This window comes from Arachis ipaensis, chromosome B8 (genome assembly GCF_059453495.1).
Source record: "Arachis ipaensis isolate K30076 ecotype BB chromosome B8, ASM5945349v1, whole genome shotgun sequence".
Classification (NCBI taxonomy): Eukaryota; Viridiplantae; Streptophyta; class Magnoliopsida; order Fabales; family Fabaceae; genus Arachis; species Arachis ipaensis.
Genome location: NC_142443.1, coordinates 39,875,030 through 39,898,393, shown reverse-complemented (window position 1 = coordinate 39,898,393; position 23,364 = coordinate 39,875,030).

Genomic DNA, 23,364 nt, shown 5'->3' with positions numbered 1-23,364 from the left:
GTGTTAGGCGTAATGACAGACACAAAAGGATCACTGGATCCTATTCCGATATGAGTGAGAACCAACAGATGATTAGTCGTGCAGTGACAGCGGATTTGGACTATTTTCACTGAGAGGACAGGAAGTAGCCATTGACAACGGTGATGCCGAACATACAGCTTGCCATGGAAAGGAATATGAATGATTGGATGAAGGCAATAGGAAAGCAGAGGTTCAGAAGGAACAAAAGCATCTCTATACGCTTATCTAAAATTCTCACCAATGAATTGCATAAGTATCTCTATCCTATTTTATATTTTATTTATATTTTAATTATCAAAACCACATAACCATTTGAATCTGCCTGACTGAGATTTACAAGGATGACCATAGCTTGCTTTAAGCCGACAATCTCTGTGGGATCGACCCTTACTCACGTAAGGTTTATTACTTGGACGACCCAGTGCACTTGCTGGTTAGTTGTGCGAAGTTGTGAAGAGGAATTGAGATTATGAACGTGCGTACCATTATTTTTGGCGCCGTTGAGATCGCAATTTCGTGCACCAATGACCTCGAGACCAAGAAAATAGCTGAGAGAACCATGATCTTTCATCTCAAAGGTACGGTGAAGTGAGGCCTTGAGATCAGAGATACCATCAACATCATCCCTAGTAATGATCATGTCATCAACATACAAAAATAGAAGAAAAACTCCACGTTCGCTTTTACGAATGAAGAGGGCATTCTCATGAGGGCTAGAAGTAAAACCAAGACTGCATATGGTAGTGTTGAACTTGTCAAACCATTCACAAAGAGCTTGCTTAAGTCCATAAACTACCTTGCGAAGGAGATAAACCTTATTAGAAGGACAAGGATATCCCGGAGGTGGTTTCATATAGACTTTCTTTTTCAAATTCCTATTAAGAAATGCATTTTTCACATCCATCTGACTGGGAGACCATTTTTTAACCGCGGCAATGGCAAGAAGAGCTCTAACAGACGTTAGACGAGCGACAGGAGCAAAAGTCTCTTCATAATCAATACCATACTCTTGCGTACAACCTTAAGTAACCAAGCGGGCCTTATAACGGTCAATAGAGCCATCAAAGCGAGTCTTGATCTTGTATACCCATCTACTGCCCACAACTTCCTGATCAGAAGGAGGATCAACCAAATCCCAAGTGTGTGCTTTTTCAAGTGCCTGTATTTCTTCCTACATTGCTTGTTGCCAATTTGGGTTTGAGGAGGCTTCTCTGAATGACTTAGGTTCATGTTGATGAAGGATAGTAGAAAAGCAATGGTAATCAAGAAGATGGGGAGGTGGATTCCTTACCCTAGAAAAATGAGCGGGAGGAGGAGGCACAACGGTAGGAGCAGGATCATCGTCCGGTCTGGAATCATCAGGAGATGGAGAAGGCAGAAGAATAGGAGGCTGTGGAGGGTCACTCCAGATAGAATCTGTAGAATCATCACTAGAAAAAAGATCAACATTGGGGTTAGTAAACAAAGGTGACTGAGTAGTAGGAATGGACTCAAAGGATGAGAACCGAGAAAACATGCGGTACTCCCAGAAGACAACATGACGAGATATATGAATACGTTTAGAGAGAGGATCCCAACAACGATAACCCTTGTGTTCAGTGCCATAACCAAGGAAACAACACATACGAGCCCGAGGTTCAAGTTTACTATGTTTATGAGGCTGAAGAAGAACAAAACATACACAACTGAAAACTCGAAGAGAACTATAATCTGGGGAGGTATGATAAAGACACTCAAAGGGAGTAACATTACCAAGAACAAAAGAAGGGAGTCTATTGATAACATGAACAGCAGTAAGAACAGCTTCACCCCAAGTACGCTCAGGACACGAAGAAGAAATGAGCATTGCACGGACAGAGTCAAGAATGTGACGGTGTTTGCGTTCAGCTCTACCATTTTGTTGAGACGTACCAGGACAAGAAAACTCAGACAAAGTACCATGTTCTGCAAGAAAGGCTAAGAGTTTGGAATCACAGTATTCCATGGTATTATCACGTCGGAAAACCTTAATGACCTTGGAAAACTGAGTTTTAATCATAGTAGCAAAGTTGATATAGATCTGAGGTAACTCATGGCGATTAGTCATCAAATAAACCCAAGTAAAACGAGAATAATCATTAATGAAAATGACAAAGTATTGAGCTCCGCCCATAGAGGCAGTGGGAGCAGGGCCCCAAACATCAGAGTGAATGAGATCAAAAGGAGAGCAAGCAAGAGATGAATTATTGTGAAAAGATAAAGCAGGTTGTTTGACAGTTTGGCAAGAAATGAAATCAAAAGATTCATGTGGAACCTGACCTAAAATACCTTGAGACACAAGAGGACGCAGTTTTCCTAAGGAGGTGTGGGCAAGACGTTGATGCCATAAGTGGAGGGTAAAGGGAGAAGAAGCAGCACAGAGATTTAGTACAGGAGGAATATGAAGATTCTTGAGTTCAAACAACCTTCCGACCTTACATCCAGTCCCGATGATTTGTCCCGTCCGAGGATCCTGTACACGACAACCAGAAACGGAAAAAGTGACTTCAAAACCTAGATCAATAAGTTGACCAACAGAAATAAGATTGAAGTTTAATTTGGGAATATAATAAGTATCAGGAAGATTAAGAGTTGACTGGGATATAGAACCCTTGTGTGTTGCATGCAAGAGGGAGCCATTTGCAGTATTGATAGAAGGTCCATTTGTAGTGGTAGACATGGACGAGAAAATATTACACAACGGAGACATGTGATTAAAGTAACCCGAGTCAAAGTACATTTAGAATTACCTGGAGGGGTGAAAATAGCAGCAGGAGTATTACCAGAAACAGAGATAAGACGCTGAAGAAGAGATGTAATATCAGATAGAGAGACAGGAGACGAGTTGAGTGGATCAGGACGTGGTGGGCGAGTAGGATAGGCAGTAATTAAATGTCCCGAGAGCTTACAGTAACGGCAGAACAGTTGTGATCAATGGTAGCTAATATGACCTTTCTGATGGCATGTGTGACATTCAACAGAAGGAAAGTCAGGGAAGAGGTGCCCAGAACAGTTACAGTTTCGACAGAATTTACCCGTTCTGTCGGTGGCAGCAAAAACATCTGGCTTGTCCATGATAGTAGTCACAAAGATCAAAGAGAGGAGAGAAAATAGCAATTTCAGAGCGGAAAATGAGAAATCGGAGTGCAGAATCAGAAAGAGCTCACCAAAAAAACCTTTGGGAGGGTCCCACTTGTCCGCCACGTCAGCGAGACGATGACACGTGGCAGCACCTGAGAGGAGCGAGAGAGACATGCTGGCGGTGAGGTGGAGCGCGGGTCAACTGCGGGTCGGGTCGGGTCGTGCGCGGGTCGGTGGATACCAAGGATGGCTTCGTTGCGACACATGGCAGCACCAGGAGCGTGTGATCGGCACCAAGATCAACGGCTGCTGAAGCTTCTGGAATGAAACAATGGAGGTGGACAGCAAAGTTCTGGCAGCGCGTGAGGGCGCGTCCGGGGGCTTCTGGCGACGATCTCGGTGGCGTTGGAAAGCTGACGAAACGAAGAACACGATGATGCCGGAGGTGACGAACCAAAGCATCGAAAATAGATCGAAAAACGAGAGCAAAGAGGCACTGTTGGAAGAGAAAAACCAGGAGGCTATGAACAGAATTTCGTTGAAAAAAAACTTTAGGCTCTTGATACCATGCTAGAAACAAGAGACTGAGAGAGTAATCTAAAAAGTGTATTATTGAGTGTGATGAAAGGTACAATATACAAGGGGTATTTATAGGTGCTAAATGAATCAGAGTAATAAAGGCATAGAATCCTACTTTAATATACAGATATACTATATAAATATAGACGATACTAATTGATCTAAATTGATTCTAATGATTCTCTAACACCTGTGTGAATAAATCTCTCCGAAGTATTATTCGTTCTATTGAAACTCGAACCAGCTTTCCTTAGACAAGAGGATGGAACGTCGCCTTCTTGTAGGAGAGACGGCGTTAGGCACCTGCAAAGGGACTCCAATGCTCAAGTAAGTAAGAGTGTGACAGTATTCAGAGTAGAGATGGAATAATTGTGTACCTTGAACTTTGCTAGTCAACAGTATATATTGAATTTGTACATGGCAGTTATTCGTATCATTTGTTACTGGTTTTACGGAGTCTCCTGATGGTGCTCCGATTTGTGGGACTTTTAGTGGTTTTGGTTAGAGAGATTTTTGGGAAATTTTATCCTCTTCGGTGGGATCCGATTCCGTGTTTGTTGTGGTGGGCCGATATTTAGGTAACAGATCATAGCCCCCAAACTTGACCTATTTGCAAAAACGAGCTATCACAGGTCGAGCTTTTGTATAGGTCAGAATCGGATATTGTGGCAGCCCCCAAGGTCGACTTGTATATGGAAAAATTTGAAAAATAGGGTAAGGTTGGTATTTTGGCGGTAATGCTACCTTGGGAAAGGGAACGGTTATAAATTATCGTCCGTTGATCTATGAAGTAACTTTTTGGATCAATGGTTAGGGAAGCTTTTGTGTTTAATCCTGCTTCCTGAAGGCATGCAAAGTGGGCTGATGGGTGGATTGTTGGACCCTTGATTATCCGTTTCTGTTTTACTTCTTTCGCGTGTTTCCTCAGGATGAGCAGGAAAGGTTAGTAAATTTTCTCTCATCTTGTTGCTTTCATTGTACTTTTCGGTTATGGAGAAAGGAAAAAAGGTCATGTTGGCGAAAAGGCTAGTGGTTGGGGGTAAAAAGAAAGCAGTTGACGACAAAGATAAATGTGGAAGAGGTATTTGTTTGGGACCCAAATGACCCTTTTTTATGGGTGTCTGATTCGGTAAAAAAGTGGGGGTCTATTTTTTATGATGACCAGAGTGTATCCCAGTTAGGTTTAGCGTCTTCTTGGGTTAGGGAAGGTGGTGAGGTTAACCTTAGGTTTCTGTCTTGTAGTAGTACTGATCATATCTATCATCGCAGTGAGGGTTTTGAGTACTTTTTCATGTATAGCTGTGTGTTCGTGGAGTTGGGGGTTAGGTTTCCTTTTTCCAAGTTCGAGTGTGGGATACTTATGCAGTTGAAATGTGCACCGTCACAACTACATCCCAATTCTTGGACTTTTGTTAGGGATTTTGAGATTTTGAAGGAGTATTTAGAATTGGAACCATCGTTAGAGGTTTTCTTTGCTTTGTTCCAGTGTAAAGGGGTGAAAAGAGGTTGTTAGTTAAATTTAGACAATGCTCCTAGTCGTGCCATTTTCAGCTTATATAAGACTTCTTACAGTGGATTTAAATCTATGTTCTTGAAGGTTGGTGTTGCTGAGAATGAATTCCCATGGTACGTTGATGAATGTCTGTTAGAGAAATTTTCTTTGTTTTGGATTCCAAGACCTAGGCAGATATTGGATATGGAAAGAATGGAATATGAGAATGAGATGGTTGTGGAGTTTCTGGTTAATCATATATCTTCGTCTGACTTGTTGTCTGTCATGGAAATCCTTGATTTGGAAGCATATAAGGATGCATTGGCAAGATATATAGGTAATTATTGCATATATTTGTTGTTTTTTGTTTGTCGTCTGTTTTGACTTGATGATGTTTTTATTGTAGTTGAAAAGGCTCCAAAGGTGACTTCGGGTAGCTTGCAGACTTACTTTCGAACAAAAAATGTTGAGAGACAGGGGTTGAGCAGTCATGCCGTGGTGGAGAAGGGTGCCGAGGTTGACCAGCCCTCTTCGGCGGAGAAAATTAGCTTTAAACGAAAGAGGGGTGATGGGAAAAAGGACAAACCACTTAACATTGCTGAGGAAAAGTTGGATGGGAGAGATGTTGACCTAGAACAAGTAAAAAGGTTTACTGAGAACCAGAGAGGCCTTCATGGTTATAAAGGGGATGGAGATTTGACTTCCTTATGGAGTGAACATTTTCCGGTGTTTATGGTAGCTGATGGATACTGTCAAAATCCCGTGGATGTTAAGCTCGTTTAAGATACTGGTGATATTTGCATTTGTCAACACCTTCAGGTATGGGTTTCGGATTTGTTTCCTTTATTTTTTATATTTGCTGGTTTGACTATGTTATCGTCTGCCATTCCAGGTGATGGGAGCTCGACTAATGTCTATCGGCCGAACTCAAGAGTTATAGCATGCTTGGGATGGGTTTGATAGGGCTTCTATTAACCAGTAATGCAGGAGAACCTGGATAAGAGTAACAAGCTTCGCTCTGCTCTTAACTTGGTGGATTCGTTACAGGAGAAATTGATTGCTGCTAGAAATGCTGGAAAGAAGTTTAAAGAGGATAAGGCTGCCTTAGAGGCGAGATTGGCGGGACTTTGTGCTGAGAAAAAACAGCTTGAAAATGCTAAAGAAAACCATGGTCTTTACATGTTTGCTGCCGGGTTCGATAGGGCTGTGGAGTAGGCAAAGCTTCTAACTCCTGATGCAGATTTGTCGGCAATAGATTTGTGCAAGGTCGTTGTAGGGGATGAGTTGGTGGAGGATGAGGATAATGATGGGAAGGATGAGGGTGAGAATCCAGATAGTTGATTAGTTGCTGTAATAGATTGGTACTATTTACTTTCTGGCTTATAGCCAAAAATTGTTTTGATATATTTGGTTGCATGTTGATGCATGCTTGGTAGGTTATGTGAATTTTGGATTTGAAAATATTTTTGAATACTCATCGCTTTACTTAGTAATATTTTGTTTAAAGTACTCGGCCGAGTAGGATAGAGAGCAGATGCACGAAGTAACTGATAGTTATTGTATTATGAATTTAGTAATTGTAAAGGTGCGGGGTGGTGTGTCTCATTAAAACCTCTTCAGCAAAACCCAACATAGGAAAAAAATCTGGTAGTAGGAAAAAGAGTGCATCACCGTACCCGACTTGTAGACTAACTGTAATACAGCTTTAGAGAATAAATTTTCCAATTATTTGGTAGTATTGTACCATCAAGTGTTTGTATTTTGTATGCTCCTTTGCTAATGACCTTGCAGATCTGGAATGGGCCTCTCTAGTTGGTGCTTAATTTTCCATGTCCTGGTGGTTTCTGTACGTCTTCTATTTTCCTGAGGACGAGGTCGTCCTCTAAGAATGTCCTTGTTTTGAGTTTCTTGTTGTATTCCGAACTATAGCTCGTTTTGCTGTGAGTTGTTGAAGTGTTGACTTGTTTCGATTTTCTTCGACGAGATCAAGGTCAATCCTCCTGTTTCAATTTTGGCGCCTTCATTGGTGCTTTCAGTCCTAGGAGATTGTAGGGAGATTTCAATAGGTAGCATGGCATCACATCAAATACCAGCCTGAAAGGGGTTTCTTTCGTTGATAATTGCTCTGTTGTGTTATAACTCCATAGTACCTCTGGGATGAGCTCCGCCCATTCTCCTTTGGAGTCTTCAAGTTTCTTCCTGAGCCCCTGTAATATAATCTTATTGGTAGCCTCAGCTAGGCCGTTAGTCTATGGATGTTCTACAGATGAAAACTGTTGAACTATTTTGAAATTATGTATGAAAGTTGTAAATTTTTTATCTATAAACTGTCTACCATTATCAGTTATAATGGATTGAGGGATACCAAATCTGCAGAGTATATTTCTCCATACGAAAGATATCATTTTTTCGGAAGTTATTTTTGCTAGTAGTATTGCCTCTATCCATTTTGTAAAATAATCAATGGCAACAATTAAAAATTTAACCTGCCCTGGTGCTAGTGGAAAAGATCCGAGGATGTCTAGCCCCTACTTGTTGAAGGGCCAGCTTACCTCGGACGAATGCAACTGTTCGGCTTGGTTGTGAATGACTGGTGCATGGCATTGGCAGTGGTTGCTATGTTAAACTTTAGACATGCAATCTTGTTGTAGTGTTGGCCAGTAGTAGCCTGCTCGGAGTATTTTGGAGGCTAAACTCCGGCCTCCTATATGCGTTCCACAGACACCTTCATGGACTTTGTCCGTTGCCAACTTAGCATTTATCGTGTTTAGACATTTTAGAAGAGGTCTTGTGAATCCTCGCTTCTATAACTGGCTCTTCTTTTAAATTTCCTTTCATTTTGAACGTCGTCGAGTATATGACCTGTTTGTAGATAGTGTATGAAAGGTTTTCACCAGTATTCTTCCTATGAAATACTTGAAATTGCCATTAGCATAACACTACGTTCATCAAGCGTCAGTTGAGATAATATAGATGTTTTAGTTTGACTTCTTGTTGTTGCTAATTTTGAAAGGATGTCTGCTCTATCATTTTGTTCCCGAGGTATATGGGAAATATCAAATTTCTAAAAACCGTTAATAAGGATATTGACAATGGTATTATATTTTTCTAATAGTGGGTCTTTTACCTGAAAGTTACATGTTACCTATTGCACCACAAGTAGGGAATCACATTTGACACTTAGTTGTTTTACGCCCACTGTGTGGGATAGCCTTAGTCCAGCTATGAGTGCTTCATATTCCGCTTGGTTGTTGCTTGTATGGAAAGTGAATTGTAGAGATTGTTTGAAAGTTGTCCGTTGTTCATTCTCAAGCAAGATTCCTGCTCCAGATCCTTTATTGTTTGAAGCTCCATCGACGTATAGTGTCCACTTATTTACTGTGGAACTGGGTTCCTCTGTGAGTTCTGCGATGAAGTCGGCCAGCACTTGCGATTTTATGGCTCCTCGCGATTGGTATTGAATGTCGTATTCCGATAATTTGATTGACCATTTAATGAGTCTTCCAACCAACTCAGGTTTTGTCAATACTTGCCGGAGGGGTTGTTCTGTTCTGACTATGATAGTGTGGCTTTGGAAGTAATGCCGCAAACATCTGGCCGTTATTATCAAGGCCAGGGCAAGTTTTTCTAGCTTTGGATATCTGACCTCGGCATTTTGGAGGGATTTTTTGACGAAGTATACTGGGTGTTGTTGCTTTTCTATTACCAAGACGGAGTTGATAGCATGATTAGTAACAGATAGGTAGAGGTATAGTGATTTACCCATTTCCGATGTTTGAAGTATTGGCGGTTCTGATAGTATTGTCTTGAACACAGTAAAGGCTGTTTCAAATTCCTCGGTCCATTCGAAATTTTCTTGTTTTCTTAGAGTCTAGAAGAAGTGATGTGATCAGTGAGCTATGCAGGGTAAAAATCTGGCCAGTGCTGCTAGCCGACCAGTTAATTATTGAACTTCTTTTACTGTCTTTGGCCTTCTCATGTTTAGAATCACTTGACATTTTTCAAGATTGGCTTCAATACCTCGGAAGGTGAGCATGAATCCAACAAATTTCCCTCCTTGCACTCCGAAACCGCATTTCTCGGGATTGAGTTTCATGTTGTATATTCGAAGTTGTTGAAATATTTCCTTTAGGTCTTTAATGTGGTTTGCTGCATGTCGTGTCTTTGCCACCATGTCATCAACATAGACCTCTATGTTTCGGCCAATTTGGTTTGAAAAAATTCTGTCCATGGGTCTTTGATATGTTGCACCTGCATTTTTGAGTTCGAACGGCATAACCTTATAACAAAAATTTCCATTGTCGGTAATAAAAGCAGTCTTATCCTGGTCAGCCGAATACATTAGTATTTGGTTATAGACAGAATAGGCATCCATAAAACTTAAACATTGGAAACCAGAAGAGCTGTCAACTAGTTTATCAATGCATGGGAGGGGGTATGCGTCCTTTGGATAGGCCTTATTAAGGTCTGTATAGTCCACACACATCCTCTACTTACCATTGTTCTTTTTTACCATTACTACATTCGCCAGCCAGGTGGAGTATCTGAGCTCTCTTAGGAATCTAGCGTTGATGAGCTTTTGGGTTTCCTCTAAGGAAGCTGCCCTTTTATCTGTGTCGAGATGTCTTTTCTTCTGAGATATAGGTCGGATAGATAGGTTGATTTCCAACCTGTGGCAAATGATGTTAGGGTCTATTCCTGACATGTCTGCTGGGATTCATGCAAATAGATCAATAATTTGTCTCAATAGTTCAACCAGTTGTCCTCGTTCTTCGTTCTTCAATGCATTGCCGAGATATGTATATTTGCTCTCTTGGTGGGCTGTCTTGAGTATTGGTACTTTAGGCTGGCGTTATAGCATTGCCTGGCCTCTCTCTCGTCTCCATGGATTGTTATGACTTTGTTATCTTATGAAAGAAACTTAACACACAAATGCACGATGAAAATGATAGCATTGAAAGCATTCAATGAAGGTCTGCTTAGAATTATATTGTAAAGAATTTTGTAATCAACAACCAAATATTGTATGTCCATAGTTTTACAGTCAGGGTAATTTTCAAGTGTGGTTTGTAGCCAAATGTAGCCTCGGATTGAAACTCGCTCACCTGAGAAACCTACCAGTTCCCCGGAGGATGGTTGGAGAGCTTTATCACTTAGTCTCATTTTTTGGAATGTTGAGTAGAACAAAACATCTGCGCTGCTCCCAGGATCCATTAGAATTTTCTTTACGAGTGGTTCTCCGACTTGTGCGAATATCACTACAGGGTTGTCTAGGTTCTGATCATTTGCTTTGTAGTCTTTGGGAAGGAATGAGATCTCTGGTTAGTCTGTGCTGATGGGGTGGGGCGAACTTGATCCCGACACCGACATCATAGCTCGGTAAGATCTCTTCCTGGCCGAGTTGGTACACCATTCTCCTGCAAAACCATCAGAAATGCAGTTTATTATTCGACGGGGTGGATTAATATCTTCGTTTACCTTTTTCCCTTTATCCCGGGAGTTTTTGGTTGTTTTGGAATGTTGGCCAAGGTCTTCTGTGTTCCGCTTTCGTGCTCGGCTATCGATATACTTGTCCAGTAGGCCTTGGCGGGCTAGCTTTTTGAGGAGATCCTTCGCTATTACACAGTTATCTATTGTGTGTCCGTATTTTTGATGGAAGGTACAGTACTTGGATTTGTCTACATATCGCTGAACTTGATATGCGCCTGCCCTATTTGGAGGTTTGATGAGTTTTGAATGCAAGATGTCTCTGATGATTTCATCCCTTTTGGTGTTAAGAGGGGTATAACTGTCAAACTTAGGTGTGAGCTTAAATGACTTTTGTTCTGTTAGGTTGTTTGGGTATTTATTTCGCTTCTCATCTTCTTTGTTTGAGGTGGGTTTCTTTGCCTTTCGCAGTGCTTGGAGTTCTTCAATTTTGATTTGGGTTGTTATTTTTTCTCAGAATTCGGCTAGGGTTTTTGGCTTTGTTATGACTATGGTTTCTTGGAATTTTCTAGGACAGAAGCCGCTTTTCAGGGCGTGAAGGTGGACTTCCGGGTTTAAATTGGGTATCTCGTTGGTTGCTTCAGCGAATCTGGTCATGTAGTCCTTCAGGATTTCATGTGGACCTTTCTTTATGGTGCTCAGGTAGTCGGAGTTGTGCACGTATACCTTAGATGCAGCAAAATGGTTGATGAATTGGTCAGCCAACTCATCGAAACTAGAAATGGAGCCTTCAGAGAGATTGGAGAACCAAATCAGGGCGACTCCATCTAGGAAAGTGGGAAAGGTGCGGCACAGGATTGGATCGGACTTCTTGTTCATGAACATCATTGTATAGAACTTAGTTACATGGATGTTTGGGTCTCCTATTCCCACATAAGATTTCAGAGTCATTAGTAGGGTAAAATTTTTTGGCATTTGAAAGCTCATGACCTCTTTCGAAAAGGGTTAGTTCTTTTGGTGATTGTTTTTGGTGGGGTAGGTATAACGTGTTTAGCCTCCAAAGTGTTTTCATCATGGCCATCTTTGTTTTCGGCATTCTTATGCTCTCCTCCATTGTTTTGGTTGTGTTGTTTCTAGCGCAGAAGCTCGGCCATTCTTTGGTTCTCCGCTCTGAGGGTCTCATTGATGGCCACCAGCTCGGCCGGGTTGGGATCTGAGGGAGCATGGCTATGCTCGTCTGCCATTCGTTACGTCCTGCAAAAAAGAGGAAAAAGCATGAAGGATATTTTCAAAGGTTGTGGGGTTAAAAAGCTCCGGCCCCACGGTAGATGCCAAATATTCCTGTGTGAATAAATCTCTCCAAGGTATAGCTTGTTCTGTTGATGCTCGAACCATCTTTCCTTGTAGCAAGAGGATGGAACGTCGTCTTCTTGTAGGAGAGGCGAAGTTGGGCACCTGCAAAGGGACTCCAACGCTCAAGTAAGTAAGAGTGTGGGAGCATTTAGAGTAGAGATGGAATAATTGTGTACCTGCGACTTTGCTGGTCACCAGTATATATTGAATTTGTATATGGCAGTTATCCGTATCATTTGTTACTAGTTTTACAGAGTCTCCTAATGGTGCTCCGATTTGTGGGACTTTTAGTGGTTTTGGTTAGAGAGATTTTTGGGGAAGTTTATCCTCTTCAGTGGGATCTGATTCTGTGTTTGTTGTGGTGGGCCGATATTTGGGTAATGGATCACGGTGAATAGGCTACACTTTTTAAATGTAGCTTAGAAAAAGTGTAGCTGAATGAGTGATTTTCTTGTAGTTATTGTAATTCTCTGGCCGACCAAGAAGTCATCATGACTGCTATCTATTCAGCCGGTCACAACCTCTTTATCAATCGGTATGTCGTATATATCTACCACGTCTTTCAATATAACGGTAACGTTACTCACTAGCAATACAAAGGTGTGAGTTTTTGGCCTCCACCTTTCCACGAGAGCAGCTAGTAAAGAGGCACGTCCTCTGATCTCTTCGATTCTCGAGACGTTGTAGAACCACATTATCTGTAAGGTATCATCTATTATCGGATTTCACGTCTTCAGTGGATCAAATTTATAGACCATAAGATGCCTGTTAGATTGGTACAACAAAAATATATTTATTAATTATACAAATAATACAATTAAATATATCTATTAATTATATTATTTATTATTTTAAATAAATAAAATTAAAATAAAAAATATTATAACAACACAAAATTAAAATATAATAACAAAAATAAAAAATTATTCATTAATATTTATGTTATTTATTACTTTTAATAAATATAAATTAAAATAAAATAGTATTATTACATAAAAATAATTATTATAACAAGAAATTGAAAAAATTATTTTTAATATATATTTTATTATTTAGTTATTTTAGTAATTAAAAATTAAAATAAAATAATATTACAACATAAAAATAATATTATTATAACAAAAAATCCAAAAAATTATTCATTATTATTTATTAATTTAACTAAATACATATTAAAATAAAATAATTTTATAACAATAGAAAATTAAAATATAATAACAGAATATCAAAAAAATATTTTTTCATATTTATATTAATTATTTAATTTAATAAATACAAATTAAATTCGAATAATACTATTAGAAAAAAATAAAAATATTATAACAGAAAATACAAAAAAAATATATGTTGATATTTTTTTTATTTACTTATTTTAATAATTAAATAATTTTACAATAGGAAAATAAAAATATCATAACAGAAAATTCAAAAATAATATTTATTAAAATTTAAATTATTTATTAATTTAACTAAATACAAATGAAAATAAAAAATGTTATGACAACAAAAAATTAAAATATAAGAACAGAAATTCAGAAAAAAGATATTTATTAATATTGATATTATTAATTAATTTTAATAAATATAAAGTAAAATAAAATAATATTATTACAAAAAATCAATAATATTATAATAGAAAATCCAAAAAATTTATATATTAGTATTTATATTATTTATTTATTTTATTAATTATAAATATAAAATAAGATAATAATGCTAAGTATAAGTGAAAATAATAATACTAAAATAACAATGCTAAATACTTATCATCATATAATGCTAACACTAAAAATAGTATTAACTAAAAATAATAAGTTTTAAATGCAATAAATAAACAAAAATAATCAACTAACATAATTTAATATGATCTAAAAAATTGATAATATGTTTCTCATCTACCATATAATCACATACCATTTTTGATATACAAATTTATAATTTATTTTTTTGTGTAAAACTCACTCTAAATACTCAATATTTCACTATGCACTCTATATTTTAAAGGAACAGAACAGCTCTCTTCACTCTATTTTTCATTTCACTTTCTCTGTCTCTCGTTCACTTACTCTCTTCTCTACTCTACCATACTTTATCTGTGTTGAAGAAAGGGGGTTTATATTAGGAAAACAGACCAACTGTGTTTTCATATTAAAAATTATTTTTGCCATTATCATTATGTGTTATTTTGGCACTGAAATTCTCTAAAGGCTTGGCCGTCTGTTAAACTTGAGTGTGAAAACAATGAAGATATTTCAATTGTTTTGCATTTGTCTTAACTCTACCGTAAAAAAAAAAAATCGATGATATGATATATCTAATATCTGGCGATTTCAAAGTCGAACTTTTGCATGTTGTTAATAAGAATTTTTTAAATGTTTCAAGATTAAATCGGAATATTTATTTTATAGCATATACTCAAATAAGTTCTAAAGAATTTAACATAGCACATTGTTAAGGATTTAGCCTCCGGATCCTAGACCCAAAACGGATCCCGAACCCGATTGCCCGGGGTTCAACCCGCTCCGCCGCTCTAAAGGCCCGAAACTGACCCGATAAGAACTCCTAACCGACTTTCGAATTCAAATGTCTCCTTTATCTTAGCCAAACAAGATAAGATAAGATATTCACTGTCACCTATATAAATAGAGGACCCAGGTCTCCCCAGGTATTCATTCACTCCTCACACCTTCTACCTCCTAGATCCATTCTGACTTGAGCGTCGGAGTGTCTTTGCAGGTACCACCTCCCATCGCTCCAGTCAGAGAATCCTGCATCCGTCTCGACCCACAAGTTCCCCATCCATATCTCAACCCGTACCGGAGGCATCCAGTACATTGGCGCTGTCTGTGGGAACTTGCGTCGATTGAGTCGGAATGGCGGACGAACTGGAAGAACCTTCCATAAGCCACCAAGATAACTCCCGAACAAGAAATCCAACTCCCGAACACCAAGAAGTTGCACCCCACGGAAGGATAGCAAGCATCGTCCACCACGCTACCCCGGCGCACAACAAGGAAAACGGACCCGTCATCGTCGAACCACAACATCCCGAAAATACGGGGGGACAAAGCAGTCCAAATAATCCAAGACCTCTGCCTCCGAGTTCAGGAACTCGAAGGCAGAGTTACTACCAAGGAAAAATACAACGCCAAAAACGGAAGTCACGCAACCTCCAGATCAAGATCTCACCGCGGTAGGTCACCAGACCGGCAACACAACAGGAGAAAAAATCGAAGCATCTCACGTGATGATGCGTGAGCATCTTTCCTATCTTTTCCTAGTGAATTTGCATTTAAATTGTTGAGTTTAATCAATAATTAATTATCTTTTAGCCACTATGGATGCTACTTTAATTCTTGTGCAATTCTGTTTATTTTAGGTAGCATTTGGCTAGATTTGATGGGGTTTCTGCAGAAGAAGAGATGAAGGCGAATGATGCTGTCAACCCGGACCTCTCTGTACTCAAACCTGAATAACTCGAGCTACAGAGGTCCAATGGACGTGATTTTAGTGGCATCGGAAAGATAACTTCCAGAGCTTTCCAACGATATATAATAGTCCATACTTCTTCTCCGAATTCGCCGCCAAGGCTGCGCCTAACTTGAGATTTCTCAAGTTAGGCGCAAGACACAACAACAATATGCGGATTGGTCCCACCCACTTCAAGTTAGGCGCACTAAAGCCCAAGTTAGGCGCAGCTTCACTCAACTAAACTCCAATTCATGCTGCCAAGCCTAAGTTAGGTGTGGATCCTAGTGAAGCTAAGTGGTTTCCATCCATTAATTGAAGATTTGCTGATTGTTATAATTAATTCTAATTTAAATTCAAATTTTAAAAATAGAAAAAGATATTATGTTAGTTTTAAAGATAGATTTTTAAATTAATTAGGATTAGATATAAATAGGGGATACCACCTCAATATTATTCAATCCCAGACTACCAAAATACATTTTATTAGAATCCTTATTTTCTACTCTGAACCATGAGCAATTAATCCTCCATTGTTAAGGTTAGGAGTTCTGTCTATTTCTATAGATTAATTTTATTGCTTTTTCTATTTTAATTTATGCATGGATTTATAATTTAAGAATTGTTCTCTCTCTTCATCTTATGAATTTGGTGGAACGGAAGTATGACCCTTTTTCTAAATGCATTCTTGTAAAACATGGAAAAGCTCTTTACTTGAACAACAGCTTGAAAACATATTCTCCTAAATTTTAATTATCTGGATTTAACGGGATGTGTGACATATAATCCTTTTATTTTTGGGTAATTAGAATTTTTGTGGCATATAAACTGGAATTTGATCATCACCTTCTAATTGGAATTAGTAGCTAATGAATTTTAGAGGAGATTGGGAAAGTCTAAGGAATTAGGGTCTAGTCACATATAGTTTACCATAAATTAAATCCTACATGATTAAAATAGTTAGTAAGAAAAGTTAATTCGGAAAAATAGATAACTTTGAAACCTTAACTGTCTTCTCAATATTTTACTCCCAACTTATTCACCTGCCTGTCTTCAAACTCTTCTTTATTGTTTAATGCTTTTGAACTCTCAATTACTCTTTTCTGTTTGTCTAACTAAGCCTATCAAATACTATTGTTGCTTAATCCATCAATCCTCATGGGATCGACCCTTACTCACGTAAGGTATTACTTGGTACGACCCGGTGCACTTGCCGGTAAGTTAGTGGGTTACAAATACTGCACCAAATTTTTGGCGCCGTTGCCAGGGATTGATAGTGATTAACAATATTCGTTGTTTGATTGCTTAGATTTTATATATATATATATATATTATTATTAATTTTTATTTTGCATTTCTTTTTTGACGTTATTTTTTCTTTTTTTCCTTTACGTTAATTTTTTCTTTTTTTTCCTTTAAGTTATTTTTTTTCTTTTTCCTTTTCGTTTACTTTCCCCCTTCCCTTTATACCGTATCATTTTTTATTTTATTTTATTGTATTATTTAAAAAAATAAATAAATAAATAAATAAAAATTTAAATAAATAAATAAATAGTACAAATATTTTTTTTAATTTCTAAAATTAAGTTTGGTGTTCTCTAATTAATTTTATTTTTATTTTTATTTTTTTTGGCTTAATAATTTCAAAATTTTTGTCTTAATTTTAATTGCAATTTTCAATTTTTTTATTTAGTATTTTTATTTTATTTCTTTACACATGTTACCTCACAGGGACTTCTATACACTATGACGTAGAGAGTCCCATTTTTTCTTGTTTTCTGTTTGTGTATGCGCAGGAACGGAGACAAAGAACATCTCTTAGACTTTGATCCTGAACCTAAAAGAACTTTCAGGTGGCGTTTGCAACAAGCAAGACTTTACAAGGCTACAGAGTCCACTATGGATCCTAACAATAATGCTAATGCCAATGTGGCAAATCCGAATGGGGATGAGCAACAAAGGAGAGTGCTTGACTCTTATTCTGCCCCTACTGCGGATCTTTATAGAAAAAGCATTGTGGTGCCTCCTATAGCTACAAACAACTTTGAGTTTAAGTCACAATTGGTCACCCTGGTGCAACAAAATTGCCAATATCATGGACTTCCTCATGAAGATCCAAATCAGTTTATACCTGATTTTCTGCAGATTTGTGATACTGTGAAGACAAATGGAGTGAACCCAGAGGTGTACAAACTCATGCTCTTTCCGTTTGCTCTAAGGGATAAAGTAAAGCTGTGGTTAGATTCCCAACCAAAGGAGAATCTGAATACTTGGGAAAAGGTTGTTATAGAATTTCTCACTAAATTTTTCCCACCAAAGAAGCTGACTAAGCTCAGGTTGGAGGTTCAGACTTTCAGACAGAAGGAGAGTGAAACTCTTTATGAAGCTTGGGAGAGATACAAGCTACTGACTAGGCAATTCTCTCCGGACATGTTCTCCAAATGGACCCAACTAGATATCTTTTATGAAGGTTTGGGTGAGATGTCCAAGATGAGCCTAGACACTTCTGCAGGCGGTTCACTGCACAAGAAGAAGACACCAGAGGAGACTATTGAGCTGATTGAATTGGTTACAAGCAACCAATATTTATACTCATCTAACAGGAATCCTGTGAACTCTGAGACCCCTCAGAAGAGAGGCGTGTTGGAAGTAGAAGCTGTTAATGCTCTTCTTGCTCAGAATAAGCTGATGTCTCAGCAAATAAATCTACTTACTCAACAGATAGGTGGCATGCAAGTCTCAGCTATCAACACACAAAATTCACCACAAAAAATCTCTTATGACATGACAGGTAATTTTGTGCAAAATGATAATTATGATTATACTCAACCTTCTTCTGAACAGGTGAATTACATGGGGAGTGGTCCTAGGAATCCCAACAATGATCCATATTCTAAGACATACAACCAGGGATGGAGAAATCACCCAAATTTTGGATGGAGGGACCAACCTCATAGACCTCAGAACTTCAACAATAGTTCTCAGAGTGATTTCCAGCAGAACAATGATTTGGAAGCAATATTGACAGGTTTTAGACAGGAAACCAAAGCATCCATCAAGAACCTGGAGATTCAAATGGGTCAATTAGCCACAAAAGTCACTGAAATTGATTAGAGGACCACTAATAGCCTTCCTGGTAACACAATTCCAAATCCAAGAGAGGAATGCAAGGCTATCACCTTGATAAGTGGACAAGTGGCAAGTACGGAAGCACAAGTTATGCAGAAAACCAGAGCCTCCATTAGAAACTTAGAGGTGCTAGTGGGCCACTGAGCAAGCAAATACTTGAGAGGTCTGCAAGTACATTTCAAGAGGATACAATGGTGAACCCAGGAGAAGATTGCAAGGTTATTCAATTGAGAAGTGGTAAAGTATCTGGCTCTGAGACCAAGGCCAATGAAGAGCTAGTTGAAAAGGAAGCTCCAGAGGAGAAGAAGGGAGAAGTGGAGCACACCCCTCCCAAGCGTGCAGACAACCCATTCCCAGACTCTCTTGACACCTATCCTACTTTGCCAAAGGCTCCCGAGTACAAGCCTAAAATGCCATATCCTCAAAGACTTCAAAAGGAGACCAAGGACAAGCAGTTTTCAAAGTTCTTGGAAGTCTTCAGAAAGTTACAAATTAATATTCCTTTTGCTGAGGTTTTGGAACAAATGCCTCTCTATGCCAAGTTCATAAAGGAGCTGTTGTCAAAGAAGAATCCTTTAAAAGGAGATGAGACAGTGGTCCTGACTAAAGAATGCAGTGCCATCATTCAGAATAACTTACCAAAGAAGATGCCAGATCCAGGGAGCTTTCAAATTCCATGCACCATTGGGAGCATAACCTTTGAGAAAGCGTTATGTGATCTGGGAGCAAGCATCAATTTAATGCCCTTGTTTGTGATGAAGAAGTTGCAGATCCAAGAGGCACAACCCACAAAGATAGCATTACAGATGGCAGACAAATCTATGAAGCCTGCATACGGATTAGTGGAGAATATCTTGGTCAAAGTGGGTAAGTTCTTCCTCCCAGCAGATTTTGTAATTCTTGATACAGGGGAGGATGAGAATGCCTCTATAATTCTAGGAAGACCATTCCTAGCCACTGGAAGAGCTCTGATTAATGTAGAAGTGGGTGAATTAGTGTTTAGAGTGCATAATGAGCAACTGATCTTTCATGTCTTTAAAGATATACATTCAACAGGTGAAGAAGAGAGGTGCATGCAGGCTGAGCTTATTGATCCAATCCTTCAAGAACCCCCTGATGATGCACAGCAGAGTCTGCAACTCAAACCTCCTTTGGTGACAATCAGTAAAATTTCTCCTGACATCAAACCTAAGTTTGGTGTTGGGAATGCATCATCCACCAAGGAGGAGGTTTTCAAAAAGAAGAAAATACCCAGGGGATGGAGAAACAAAAAGATCCCCACTGAAGGTTTCTCCCCAGAAATGAAGGTGGTGTTAACTAAGCATCCAGTGTGGATTTATACAATAAACATAATTCTCTCTCTGGAGCATATTGAGCTAATTTATGGAGACACGGGAAAGAAATTCAAAGTCAGGGGTGAAGAGCTGAGCCCCTATGATCCTCCTCCTTAGAGGAGCTGACCGTCAAGCTAGCGACGTTAAAGAAGCGCTTGTCGGGAGGCAACCCGATAATTTCGTATCCTTAGTTATTCTTCGTAGTAGTAGCTTTCTTACTTATTTGATTTTTATTGAGTTTTTATTATTTTTCTGATCATGCAGCGATTTTAGAACAGGAACCGGAGATTCCTCTTACTATTTATTTTTATTTTCAGTTCTTCTTTACTTGAGGACAAGCAAACCTTTAAGTTTGGTATTGACGCTTCGCTTAAGGGTTTTCTGTTTATTTTTATTGCACTAAGGGAGGTGAATCATCTTCACAAAGGAGCACAACCTGAAGAATAAAACGACCGCTCGGATAACTAAGGTGGTTGAGTTCCTTTCATTTTTTATTCCTTTTCGCTTTTATTATGTTATGTTCCGGTTTCTTGCTATTTTACTTTGTTTGTTGCATGATCCTTTATTAGTTAGAATCCTAGGTCTAGTTTATTTTTCTCTTAATTGCTTTAATTCTGAAAAGATGCCTCATGTATTACTCACTGAGCTTGAAATTCAAAAAATAAAAAATAAAAAATACAGAAGTGATGTATTGCATAAGAAAGTGAGTTTATATTGAAGAATAGTCTTATTTACTTAGATGTGGTGGTACTTTCTGTGATTCTGAATGCATGACTTGAACAGTGCATATTTTTTATAGTGAAGTTTATGAATGTTAAAATTGTTGGCTCTTGAAAGAATGATGAAAAAAGAGAAATGTTATTGATAATTTGAACAATCATAAAATTGATTCTTGAAGCAAGAAAAAGCAGTGAAAAACACGAAGCTTGCGAAAAAAAATTTATATAAAATAAAGAAAAAAAAGAAAAAAAAAAGAAAAGCAAGCAGAAAAAGCCAATAACCCTTCAAACTAAAAGGCAAAGGGTAAAAACGATCCAAGGCTTTGAGCATTAATGGATAGGAGGGCCCAAAGGAATAAAATCATGGCCTAAGCGGCTAAAATCAAGCTGTCCCTAACCATATGCTTGTGGCGTGAAGGTGTCAGGTGAAAAGCTTGAGACTGAGCAGTTAAAGTCGTGGTCCAAAGCAAAAAGAGTGTGCTTAAGAGCTCTGGGCACCTCTAACTGGGGACTCTAGCAAAGCTGAGTCACAATCTGAAAAGGTTCACCCAGCTATGTGTCTGTGGCATTTATGTATCCAGTGGTAATACTGGAAAACAAAATGCTTAGGGTCACAGCCAAGACTCATAAAGTAGCTATGTTCAAGAATCAACATACTGAACTAGGAGAATCAATAACACTATCTGAATTCTGAGTTCCTATGGATGCCAATCATTCTGAACTTAAAAAGATAAAGTGAGATGCTAAAACTATTCAGGATTGCAGTTGTAAATCCCACTATAAGAAGAGACATGAGCTTAAGCAAACTCTCATTCTCATGCAAATTCACATCCTAAGCTTATATTAGTTTTGGTTGCTTGAGGACAAGCAACAATTCAAGTTTGGTGTTGTGATGCATGAGCATCTTTTCTATCTTTTCCTAGTGAATTTGCATTTAAATTGTTGAGTTTAATCAAGAATTAATTATCTTTTAGCCACTATGGATGCTACTTTGAGTCTTGTGCAATTCTGTTTATTTTAGGTAGCATTTGACTGGATTTGATGGAGTTTCTGCAGAAGAAGAGATGAAGGCGAGTGATGCTGTCAACCCGGACCTCTCTGCACTCAAACCTGAATAACTCGAGCTACAGAGGTCCAATGGACATGATTCCAGTGACGTTGAAAAGCTAACTTCTAGAGCTTCCCAACGATATATAATAGTCCATACTTCTTCTCCGAACTCGCTGCCAAGGCTGCGCCTAACTTGAGATTTCTCAAGTTAGGCGCAAAACACAACAACAATACGCGAGATTGGTCCTGTCCACTTCAAGTTAGGCGCACTAAAGCCCAAGTTAGGCGCAGCTTCACTCAACTAAACTCCAATTCATGCTGCCAAGCCCAAGTTAGGCATGGATCCTAGTGAAGCCAAGTGGTCCCCATCCATTAATTGAAGATTTGCTGATTGTTATAATTAATTCTGATTTAAATTCAAATTTTAAAAATAGAAAAAGATATTATGTTAGTTTTAAAGATAGATTTTTAAATTAATTAGGATTAGATATAAATAGGGGGATACCACTTCAACATTATTCAATCCCAGACTACCAAAATATATTTTATTAGAATCCTTATTTTCTACTCTGAACCATGAGCAACTAATCCTCCATTGTTAAGGTTAGGAGCTTTGTCTATTTCTATGGATTAATTTTATTGCTTTTTCTATTTTAATTTATGCATGGATTTATAATTTAATAATTGTTCTCGCTCTTCATCTTATGAATTTGGGTGGAACGGAAGTATGACCCTTTTTCTAAATGCGTTCTTGTAAAACTTGGAAAAGCTCTTTACTTGAACAACAGCTTGAAAAACATATTCTCCTAAATTTTAATTATCTAGATTTAACGGGATACGTGACATATAATCCTTTTATTTTTGGGTAATTAGAGTTTTTGTGGCATATAAACTGGAATTTGATCATCACCTTCTAATTGGAATTAATTGACTAAGGAATTAGCAGCTAATGAATTTTAGAGGAGACTGGGAAGGTCTAAGGAATTAGGGTCTAGTCACATATAGTTTGCCATAAATTAAATCCTACATGATTAAAATAGTTAGTAAGAAAAGTTAATCCGAAAAAATAGATAACTCTGAAACCTTAACTGTCTTCTCAATATTTTACTCCCAACTTATTCACCTGTCTGTCTTCAAACTCTTCTTTATTGTTTAATGCTTTTGAACTCCCAATTACTCTTTTCTGTTTGTCTAACTAAGCCTATCAAATACTATTGTTGCTTAATCCATCAATCCTCGTGGGATCGACCCTTACTCACGTAAGGTATTACTTGGTACGACCCGGTGCACTTGCCGGTAAGTTAGTGGGTTACAAATACCGCACGTGACCCCAGACACGAAAGGTCGCCAGAACGGCGACACAGTAAGAGGCACAACCGCAGCGTCTCCCGAGACCGAGCTCATCAACACGACACGGATGAAGACCGACGACACCTTCTACCTCCTAGATCCATTCTTACTTGAGCGTCGGAGTGTTTTTGCAGTTACCACCCCCCATCGCTCCAGTCAAAGAATCCTGCATCCGTCTCGACCCGCAAGTTCCCGATCCATCCCTCAACCCGTATCGGAGGCATCCGGTACACACATTTTTGTCTTTATAATTTTTTATTACATTGAGGTCTTTAAACTTTGAAAGAGTAAAACAAAAAAGCTCTACATCCATGTAAAAATTACATGGATGGTATCCAAGTAC